Raw genomic sequence first — 12,593 nt, forward strand, 5'->3', positions numbered from 1 at the left:
ACAAAAAATAGAACAGAAATCTAAGAAATTGAAATAGACACACAACAGAGGAGATCATTGTAAAAAATGGGTCATTTGAAAAGATCTTACTAATGATAAACTTATAGACAGGCTTTTTTTTAAAGAGGAAGGTACAAATTACTAATATTAAAATACAATAATCACCACTATTGATACAATGGCTATCTAGAGGATAAAAAAGGAGTGTTGGGACTAAATCTATGTCCACAAGTCTGATAACTGAGATGTAATGGATCAACTCCTCGAGGGGCACAATCTACCAAAACTTCCAAAAGGAACATAGATAGCCTGATGAGGCCTATATTTGTTAAAGAATTTGAAACAGTAATGAACATTCTAAAACTAAAAGTAGTAGGCCCAGGATTTTCACTGGCACGTTCTACCAAACATTTAAAGAAGAAACGGTGTCAATTCTGTACAAGATAATCTGTTCCAGAAGCAAGAAGGCGATAAAACAGTGGTTCTCAACCTGTGGGTCACAACCCCTTTGGAGGTCAAACGACTCTTTCACAGGGGTTGCCCGATTCATAACAGTAGCAAAACTACAGTTATGAAGAAGCAACGAAAATAATTTTATGGTTGAGGAGGGAGCTACCACACATGAAGAACTGTATTAAAGGGTGGCAGCACTAGGAAGGTTAGAATCACTGCTACAAAGTCTACCTTATCCTAGTCCCCAGCCAGGGTCAAGATATTACAAGAAAGCAAAGCTACACACCAATATCTCTCATGAATAGAGACACAAAAATACTGAGCAAAATATTAGCAACTCCAATCTGACAAGGCACAAAAATAATAATACACCACTGGGTTAGGCTGGGTTGTCTAGATAAACAAGTCCAGTGACACTCATATATGCATCAGAAAGAGCATTATCCCAGGAGCAATCTCATATCAAGAAGGTATTCAAGCCTTGTGGACAACTCAAGCCCACAAGTCCGATGAAAGCCAGGGCTTTCTTCAGATTCAAGTAGCTGCAGGCTGATGATGCAGAGCAACAAAGCCCAAATGGAAGAAGCACACCAGCCTGTGTTATCACGAGGTGTCGAAGGGATCAGGTATCACTGGCATCAAAAAAACAAAATTTTTATCATTGTGAATGAGGTGGAGTGAGGAGTGGAGACCCAAAGCCTATCTGTAGGTAACTGAACATCCCCTTACAGAAGGGTCTAAGGGAGGAGACAAGCCAGTCAGGGTGCAGTATAGCAACGATGAAACATACAACTTTCCTCTAGTTCTTTAATGCTTCCTCCCCCAACACTCCCCCCAGTATCATGATCCCAATTCTACCTTACAAATCCGGCTAGACCAGAGGATGTACAGTGGTACAGAGAAGAACTGGAAACACAGGGAATCCAGGACAGATGAACCCCTCAGGACCAGTGGTGAGAATAGCGATACAGGGAAGGTAGAGGGAAGGTGGGGTAGAAAGTGGGAACCACTCAAAAGGACCCCCTGGGGACGGACAACAGAAAGGTGGGTGAAGGGAAACACCAGACAGTTTAAGACATGATAAAATCATAATAATTTATAAATTATCAAAGGTTCATGAGGGAGGGGGAGGACAGGGAGGGAGGGGGAAAATGAGGAGCTGATACCAAGGGCTCAAGTAGAAAGAAAATGTTTTGAGAGTGATGATGGCAACAAATGTACACATGTGCTTGACACTGGGATGCATGTATGGATTGCGATAAGGGTTCTACGAGCCCCCAATAAAGTGATTTAAAAAAAAGAAAGGTAAAGTATGAAGCAGGGTGGTCACAGACCTGTGGGTTCAGAGTCCTGTGGATCCAAAGTTGGTGGAAACACGGCAGGGCGCTGACGGCTCTGAGGGTTGGGTGGAGGCAGAGAGCAAATAGGAAGGCAAAGGGGTGGAGAGAGATAATTCTGTGTCTCTCACTCTTATACAAAAAGGTATATGACACCAAAGAGGTGTTATCAGGCTGTGACCCAATTGATTGATTGGGCCCTTCCTCTCCCCTTACCCAGCAGTACCTGTTTGACATAATTCCTAACCATCACAACCACAATTGAGTGAGAGAGAGTCCAGGTATACAAGGCTAATGAAACACTCAACAGTCAAGTAATGTAAGTAATATCATCAATAGACTGAAGAAGAACAACCATCTGACCAATAGATGCAGGAAAAATGTGGGGGGGGGCGGAATTCACAAACTCATTCATGATACAAATTATTAGTAAACTAGAATAGAGGTGGGGAGGGGAATTTCCTGAACTTGATAAAGAACATTAAAAAACAAAAACAACCAGTAAAACCCTACCCATAACTTCATACTTATTCATGAGACACTAGATGCTTGCTCCCTAGGATCAGAAGCAAGGCCCGGATGTCCCCACTTGCTATTTCTGCTCCATACCTTATCTAGAATGTCCTAGATAACGTAAAAGAACATGAAAAGAAAAGGTATAAAGATTTTGGAGGAAGAACTAAAACTCTCTGTTCACAGAGGATATGATTTGCTATGTAGAAACCCTCAAACAAAGAAACAAACTCTATAAAAACACTCCTGGAAGTAATGCATGATTATAGTAAGGTTATAGGATACGAGGTTCATATACAACTCAATTGTTTTCCCATTGCTTGGCTACATTTCAGCAACGAACAACTGAAGGTTGAAATTAAATATGTAACACCATTTACATTAGCACCCCAAAAAGAAAAGAAAACAATACTTCAGTAAATATCTATCAAATATGTATGGAAAGTTCTAAACAGATGAAGAGATGGTCTATGTTTATGGGTAGGAAGCCACAATTTTGTGATGTGGGTTCCTCCCAGAATGAAGTATAAAGCCAAAGCAATCCCAGTCTCAACGCGACAGGTCACTTAATGACTATAAAGAAAACATGGATTCTAAAGTTTAAATGAAAAAAGTCAAAACCCAGAATAATTAACATGATATATTACAGAACAAAGTTGGAGGTCTGGTACTACTCAATTTAAAGATTTACTACAGAGAAACTTGTGAGTGGTGGAACTAGATAGGAGTGTCTTGTTTTGTTTTTAATCATTTTATTGGGGGCTCAAGCAACTCTTATCACAATCCATACATATTCATACATACATCAGTTGTATAAAGCACACTTGTACATTCGTTACCCTCATCATTCTCACAACATTTACTCTCCACTTAAGCCCCTGGCATCAGCTCCTCATTTCTCCTCCTCCATGCTCCCTCCTCCCTCACAAACCCTTGATAATTAATAAATTATTATTTTGTCATATCTTACACTGTCTGACATTTCCCTTCACCCACTTTTCTGTTGTCCATCCCCCAGGGAAGAGGTTATATGTAGATCCCTGTAATTGGTTCCCCCTTTCTACCCCACCCTCCCTCCACCCACCTGGTATCACCACTCGCACCACTGATCTTGAAGGGATTATCAAGCCTGGATTCCCTTTGTTTCCATTTCCCATCTGTACCAGTGTACATTCTCTGGTCTAGCCAGATTTGAAAGGTAGAATTGAGATCATGATAGCGAGGGGGGGAGGGTTAGGGGGGAGGAAGCATTTAAGAACTAGAGGAAAGTTGTATGTTTCATCATTGCTACACTGCACCCTGACTGACTTGTCTCCTCCCCGAGACCCTTCCATAAGGGGATGTCCAGTTGCCTACAGATGGGCTTTGGGTCTCCACTCCGCACTCCCCCTCATTCACATTACCTTCAAGCCTTTAAGACCCCAGACGCTATATCTTTGGATGCCAGGCACCATCAGCTTTCTTCACCACATTTAGTTATGTACCCATTTACCATCATATAGGGGAGGTAAGCACACAATATGATTTTTTGTTCTTTGATGCCTGATAACTGATCCCTTCAGCATCTTGTGATCACACAGGCTGGTGTGCTTCTTCCATGTGGGCTTTGTTGCTTCTGAGCTAGATGGTCGCTTGGTTACCTTCAAGTCTTTAAGACCCCAGATGCTATATCTTTTTATAGCTGGGCACCATCAGCTTTCTTTACCACATTTGCTTATGCACCTGCTTTGTCTTCAGTGATCGTGTTGGGAAGGTGAGCATCATGGAATGCTAGTTTAATAGAACAAAGTATTCTTGCATTGAGGGAGTACTTGAGTGGAGGCCCAATGTTCATCTGCTACCTTAATATTAAACCTATACATATATGCACAAAAATATATTTCCTCATCCTCATATATAAATATATTTACACATGTACATGCCTTTATTTTGACCTCTATAAATGTCCTTTGCCTCCTAGTCCTTTTCTCTATTTCCTTTTACTTTCCTCTTGTCTCACTATCATGCTCAGCCTTCATTTGAGTTTCAGTTATTTCTCTCAGTTACCTTACCCTTGATCATGCCCTATCAGGCCTCCTAGACTCTCCTCACTACCGATTTGAATCACTTGTTGTTTCCTTGTCCCTGGGTTTCTTAACACGACTTCTCCCTCTCCCATATCCCGCTGGAACCATCGGTCCTGTTGTTTTCTCCTCCAGATTGTTCATCCAGCCTATCTTATTTAGACAGACCAGAGGAATGTGTTTTTCTGAGTCTCACATGTTTTCTGCCTTTGAAGGACTGAAATCTTATCACTTTTCAATCACCTCTATCAGAGGAAATTATTTTAATTTTCCTTCCCTGATAGATACGTGCTTTATACCAGTTACTTTGAGTTACTTTGTGAGTTTCACTGTGTATAGTGGCACTGTGGCATTAGCAAAATCCTTTTGAAAAACACATGAATGGGACACACACAATCAAGATCCCAGGAAGAGGCCAACACAGTATGATCAATTGATCTTTGAAAAAGGAACAAGTGTTGATCAATGGAAAGAGTATAACTCTTTCAAAAATGGTGCTAGAATAAGTGGACATTGAAATATGAAAAAAATGTATTTGAACAGGGACCTTGCATTTTGAAAACAATGGGTGATCGACCTAAATATAAAATGCAAACCCGTAAGCCTTTTAGATGACAATGTAGGAGAAAATCTTGGTGTCTATGGGATATCTATTTTTATTACTGTAATTATATCTATTATATATTGTTATAAAATTATGTTGTAAATATATATATTAAACCCAACATTTGGCAGTGAGTTTTTAGATACAATACCAAATGCAGATCCATGAAAAAAATTATTCAGTTGGACTTCATTAAAATTAAGAACTTCTGCCTTAAGAAAAACACTGTTAAGAAAATGAGAGGACAAGTTGAAGAGGGGGAGGAAACATTTGCAAAATACAAACTGATAAAAAGATTTGTATTCAAAATAGGTGGAGAACTCTTAAAATTCAATAATAAGAATACAAATAATTATAAAGTGGACACGAGATTTAAACAGACACCTATCTAAGAATATACACGGATGGTGAATAAGTATATGCCCCACATCATATGAAATAAAATTAAAACAATGAGCTAACACTATACATCTATGAGAATGGCTAGAATCCAAAATATAGTCAACACCAAATGTTGGCATGGATGTCAAGAACAACTGGAATTCTCATTCATTTTTGGGAATGCTGCAGCCACTTTGGAAGACTGCCATCTTCTTATGAAAGGAAACATAGGCTTATCATACCGCCTAGCAATTACATTCCTGATATTTCCCAAGAATTGTAAACTTATGTCCCCACAACACCCTGCACATGAATATTCACGGAAGCGATATTCATGTTGGTGACCTAGTACATGTCAATGTGTATTTTATAAAAAACAAGCTTTCTCTTACAGAACCACACTCTCATTACCAACGTGAGTTAATATCGACAGAATATGACTAGTTAATCTTCAAATATTGTTTGCAGTCAATCGTTCAATAATGGCAACAGAAAATCTCAGATGGTATTTTGCATTCAGCTGTCATGTCTTTGTTGTTGGGGGCCACCCAGGTGATTCCCACTCACAGTGATGCTCTGGGACAGTAGTACCACCTCATAGGGTCGACAAGGCTGTAAATCTCTACAGGAGGGAACCTTGGTGGCACAGCTCTGGGCTTGTAACCAAAAGGTTATTGGTTTGGACCCATTCGTTGCTCCTGGAAAAAAGATTTAGCTGTATCTTGTACTCTGCCCCATAGGGTTGCTGTGCTGAAGGTGAAGTCTGGGAGTGTCTCTGCCTGTAATTAATGGAATAGAAAAAAATATTCAAAGAATGAAAGGAGAGATCAGGCTGGCTTGTACGTGTGCTGCTGTTGTTGCTAGGTGACATAGAGTCACTTCTGACTCACGGTGACCTTACGCACAATAGAAAGAAATTCTGCTCCATCATTCTTAATCTTTCCTATGTTCAAACCAATTGTTGAAGTTACATTCTCAATTCTGCATCTTCATCTTTCTCTTTTTCATGGACCCTCTATGTTACCAAGCACGATGTCCTTCTTTAGGGACAAGTCCTTCCTGATAAAAGGTCCAAAGTATGTCATCCCATCCTTCCTTAAGGTTATACATCTTTCAAGACAGGGATCTTTATTCCTTTTCTATTCAAGGTTAAGTATTTGCCAACAGCATAATTCAAATGCACCACTTCTTCAGCGTCCCTCACTCTTTGCCCTCTTTTTGAAAGCGTTTGAGGCCACTGAAACGACTGGGTTTAGGTCAGATGCACCTACATCTTTAAAGAGAAATCTTTGCTCTTTAACCCTTTAAAGAGGTCTTTTGTAGCGGACTTGCCCAATGCTAATCATTTTATTTCTTGACGGCAGCTTCCAAGGTCACTAAGTAAAATGAAATCTTGGGCAACTTCAGTCTTTTCTCCATTTACCATGATGTTGTCCATTGGTCCAGTTGCAGGGGATTTTTTTTCCCTTCTTCTTTACGTTGAGGTATAATCCATATTGAAGATTGTATGGAATCTTTGCTCACCATCAATACATGCTTTGAGTCCACGTCACTTACAGCAAACAAGGTTGTATCGTCTGTCTATTAAGAACTGTTAATGACCCTTTCTCCAACCCTGATGGGATTATCAAAGTTATGAAGGTTTTGAACTCTTGCATAGGAGAATTTTTAAAATTCCACTTGCGTATGTGCAGAAAGACTGACAAACAGCAGTAAAAGTCTTCCTGGGGCTGGTGACCATGTAGAAACTGAGTAAGTATGCATTCCCGAGATAATGCTGATGTTATCTCTTTTTAAGAAAGCGAGTCCATTTTGTAAAAGGAAAAGCCAGAGGGTAAAAAATTGAAAACATCAAAGGAGTAAAATTCAGACTCAGGAACTCCCTACCATCAGGTTGATTGTGACTCACAGCAACCATATAGAACAGAGTCGAACTGTTCCTGCGGGTTCCTGAGACTGTACATCTGCACAGCAGCAGAGAGCCTCCTCTTCCTCCTGGGAGGGGTCAGTGGTTTCTAATTGCTGACCTTGCAGTTAGCAACCCAACTGGGAGCCACTACATCACCAGGGCTCCTCTAGCGTAAAATCAGTGTCTATGAAATGACCTACTTTGGCAGCCAGTAGCGAGTGAATTAGATAAGACAATCACTTAATGCTTCTGTTTGCTTTTGTGGGGTGACTATTGGGAAGGGTAGTTTTAAAGTAAATTTTTATATATAAATTCTTTTAAATATGAAAAGCTTATCAGCAAAATATGTCAGTGTGCACTACCATGTTACATGGAATCAACACTATTTCAAGGGTTATTTTATGTTTGTTTTTTTTTTCTGTTACCAAGGAAACAATAAATCTTCTGGAAATGGCATGTAGGCCACATTTGACCTCCTATGGGGACCCCAAAGAAGAGATCCCAATTCCACACCAGTCCAAGGCCAATTACCACAACCACAACCAAACCAAACGCACTGCCATCTAGTTGATTCTGATTCATTGACTCTAGGCAGAGTGGAACTGCCTCTGTGGTCTTCCAAGGCTGTAAATCTTTACCAGAGCAGAAAGCCTCATCTTTCTCCTGTGGATCCGCTAGTGGGTTCAAACTGCTAACCTTGCACTTAACAGCCCAACTGATAGCCCACTGTGCTATGAGGTTTGCCTGATTGCCATGAGGCAGAGGCCCGGCGTGTCTCCACCTCCATTCCTGCTTTGTCCTACTCTGACACCAATCAATCCTCCCACAACATTCTATTTCTCTGTCAAGTTCCGTAAGTCCTTGCATTGGCCACGCAGAACTCACAGACAATACTCGCAAGCCTCCCAGTCTCATCGCAGAGAGACGCCTCTCCTCTGTCTTATGGCCTCACCACTGCGGCTTCTGCTGCCTCTGCTACTTCAGGCAGGGATCTCACACGCACTCCACTGGTGGCTCTTCTTTCTTGATGGTTGTGGGATTCTTGATGGTGATTCGGAGATGGCTCATTCTTACACTCACCTGACTAGCAAAACTGACCAATGCTTAAGGTACTGGCTCCACACATTATTGACATCTCCAACCCAGACCAGATTCACTGCCATTAAGTTGATTGCAGTTCATAATGACCCAAAAGGACAGAGTAGAAACTGTCCCTTGTATTTCTGAGGGTGGACATCTTTATGGTGCAGAGAGCCCCATCTTCCTCCTGTGGCTGGTGGGTTTCAACTGCTGACCTTGTGGTTAGCAGTTCAGCATGTAACCGCTTCCTGGGTGGTGGTGGTGGTGGTTGCTGTTCGGTACCAGCTCGTCAGTTCCAACTCAGTGTACAGAAGAAACAGTGCCCGGACGGAGCCATACTCACCGCAGTTTGAGACCATTGCTGCAGCCACCGGTCAATCCATCTCGTCCAGGAGGATCTTCCTCTGCTTCTCTGCTCTTCTATTGTACCAAACATGATGGCGCTGTCCGGGGTCTGGTCTCTCCTCATATAACACGTCCAACATATGTGAGGCAGTCTCTCCATCCTCATTTCTAAGGAGCAGTCTGGTTGGCTTGCTTCCAAGACAGATTGGTTGTTTTCTTTCTAGTGGGGGCAGATTGGTTTGTTCTTGTGGCAGTCCATGGCTCTCAGGATTCTCCAGCACCATAATTCAAATGCATCCATTCTTCCTCTGTCTTCTATAGTCAAAGTCGAACCTTCACATATATATGATGTGTTTGAACATACCATGGTTTGGAGCAGGTGAGCCCTAGTTTTCAAAACGACACTGGTTTTATTCAATACTTTAAAGAGGTTTTGTGCAGCCCGTTTCCCCAATGTATTGTATTGTTTTATTTCTTTTTTTATTGTTTTATTTCTACATGCGACTACATAAAACCCAAACCAAACTCACTACTGTCAAGTCAATGCTGACTCACAGTGACCCATTAGGACAGGGAAGAGCTGCCTGCTGTGAGTTTCTGAGACTGTCACTCTTCACAGAACTAACTGCTGCCCACTCCTGTGCCAGCCTCACAATTGTTGCTTTGTTTGAGTACTGTAAAAATATCATTGCTATTACAATATTTTAAATTGGACGAATTTACCATCATCATATCAGATGGTTACAGTAGGGGTTAGATCTCACTTAATTGAGTTAATTCTGATGCCTGGTGCCCAGTAGCCAAGCTGGTCCTGGCCCAAGGGTTTCTGAGATTGTAACTCTTGATGGGAGCGGACAGTCTCAGCATGCTCCCTCCGAGTGGCTGAGGGCTTCAAGTCGATAACCTCTGAGTCAGCAGCCCAATGGGTAACCCTGAAGGATTGTGGGAACGCTACATTGTCTTTGTTATTGTTCTATAAATCTATTTTTCTATACTAAGAAGGTTATTATTAAGAATCTCATTGCAGTGATTAAGATCTTCTAAAGCAGTCTTTTGGTGGTGATTAAATAACTTGATAAAGTTATTAAAATCACTGCCTTGTACATTAGCAATGGGTAAATTATATGATGTATTGAATGTAACTCCCCCCCCCAAATTTGGAAAAAATAAAATAGATTTAAGAAGAAAACCCATCTGTTATAACTATGTAAGTATGTATAAGATACTGGTCTACTCATCTAAATTCAACAAATCTTACAGATTTATCTTCCTTAAACTCAGAATCTAATGTAGATTTTTTTAACCGAATTCACATAGCAAAAATAAAAAAATAAAGAATTTCAACATTTCATTCTTCCTAAAAAAGATCCTGAAGACTACATTTGTTAGTGGCTTTATTTATTTTAAATAAACTATCCACCCACCATTAGCATGCTAATTTCTATTCAGTGGGATCCCACTAATTAACTTAAAGTAATTACTCTTCTTAAATTCTGAAGGAGCAACCCTTTGGTATATTTTCAACATCAGTTGTGTACTGTTCCCTTCAACCTTCTGGATGGTATTGTAGGGGCAAAATCATGAATCTATCAGTTCACAAATCAAAAATGTAATCAGTGTTAAAGGTAGCAGACATCTGGCACCAGACAGACTGCCTTCATATCCTACACTGCTGTTGATTCTTTGCACTTGCCAGTGAGTGGTGCTGCCGGAAACAGTAATCAGGTTTCTATTCAGTTATCGTGAACTTTCCTTTGCCCCCTAGTAAATACCATCTTCTATTTGAACACATAGCACGGTTTTATTGAATATTTTAAAGATATACTTCACACAAATCGGGTTTGAAATTATTGAAATTTCTGCAGGGGTTTGATTTTTAAACGCCGTGCATTAAAGCGCCGTCTCATATTGGGTGAATTGCCAACGATTATGAGGATGGGACAGAACTAGGCGAGTCTTGCATTTTCCGTATGGTTTCTGTGCGCTAGAGCCGGCTCACGCGTGACCGACAACAACAGAATAGTGAGAAGGGGGACCAATTTTCCTCACAGATGCCTAAGAGTCTGTTCCATGTGTGTGCGCGCGCGTGCGCAAGCGCGTACTTCAACCCCCTCCCCTTAAAAAGAGCAGTTACCCCAAATATCAAAGGCATAGTTTCCTGGTCTCCCAATTTTTGAGGGAAGCTCAAAATACAAACCCATGGGGACTAAACACAACAATTTTCGTGGGGACTGCGTATGTCACCCTGGAAGCGGACGCTCCAGCATACTCCTGCTTTTGCTGGCTTATCTGCTAGTTTGCTACCGATTCTGTGTATTGAAAGTCTGAACAATGGTATGGAATTTACCCTCAACAACACAACAGTAGGACAGCCACTTGTTTTTACCATTTGTCCCTTGACTCATGATGCACAAACTAACTAGAGCCATGGTGTTTGCTTTCCAATGTACACCATGACCTAGATATTCATGCCAGGATCATATATGCGATGCATGTTAACATGTCCCTGTGCCCTATATCCCAGCCCCTACTTAAATATATGTATATATATATATATTGAAAAGATGTTCAGGTGACATTGAAGCCAAGTCAGTATTTAGAACAATGTGGTTGTAAAACTACCTTGGGGAATTTGTTGGCATTAAACAAGCCTATTTTGCTGCCAGTATACTTAGGAATCAAGCTGTTTGCCGATGCATTGGGTGTCCCTAATAAAAATATGAAAAGCAGATCATCTGGCTCCCAGCTGGCTTCATTTCTGGCCGTGTGACTGAGTCACCCCAGCTGCCTGGTAAAAACGGCTTCATCATGCATCCTTCGTGGGGCAATAAAAATGCTTCTCTCAGCTAAAATTGCTAATATCTTTTGGCTGGTCTTATAAGGCATGGTAAACTCCTAGAATAAAAATATATATTATGGAAGTTGTCACACAAACAATAGAAAAAAAAGGAAACGAGTAGAGTGGACCCATCACATCCTCGGGGGGTTCTGGCATATTGGAACAAAGAGCTAATCTTTCACTTACGCCTTCGGCCACTTTCACCTCTTCCCAAGGATTTTAAAGCAAATCCAGTGCTTTATATTATTTGATCTAGAAATGCTCTAGAAAAGTTTCAGAAACGAACGTGAAGTTGTCACACCTAAAATATGACCAGTGTTTGTTTTTGAGGGAGACCCCGTTAGCTCAGAGTGGGAGGAAGATGAGGCTATGTACGCCCAGAAAGATTCAGTCTCACGGAGACTTTAGACTCAGCTTTTTGAGGTGCTTGATATCCTTCATTGGCCAAACCAGAAGGATGGGACGTGGAACCCCCACTAAGTGACTGGGCTTTACTGCAAACTCACCTGTAGCCCTTGCACTTAATGCTGAAATACTCTCGTGTGACAGGAAGCAGATGACCGCTAGCCCAAGGACACAGAACTGGCTTCAGTTAGACTTCTGTTCACCTCTCTTGCCTCAAGGGTGCCTGATTAATGGTGGCCCAGAACTACCGTGTACTTACTATTTTAATTCCCTCTTTGCTTGATGATGACATGTGTTAATCTGGTAGGCATGGCTCTGCTATTGTGAGTCACTATTACTGAAAGTGTTGCCCTATCAACAATGTCCATTATTTGGGTAAACAGTGTCCAGTCACTTAAGAGTTGACTCGACAAATCAGCAATTCATGTATTGTGGTTCGTAGCTTGTGTAATTTCCTGTTTGCAACAAGGTTTTTAATTCTATACCATTGGCTAAGTGAACAAAATGATCACTAGAATTGCCTTATGTCCCAGGGAGATGATTGATAATGTTCTCTAACATTATATGATAATGATGTCTCTAAAATGAATCAGCTGCATATATAAACCACAGATATATGAATTTTGATCCATAGATGTATGGATTTGGGTCTCACACTTAATTC

The sequence above is a fragment of the Tenrec ecaudatus genome, chromosome 11, assembly GCF_050624435.1.
Source record: "Tenrec ecaudatus isolate mTenEca1 chromosome 11, mTenEca1.hap1, whole genome shotgun sequence".
NCBI lineage: Eukaryota > Metazoa > Chordata > Mammalia > Afrosoricida > Tenrecidae > Tenrec > Tenrec ecaudatus.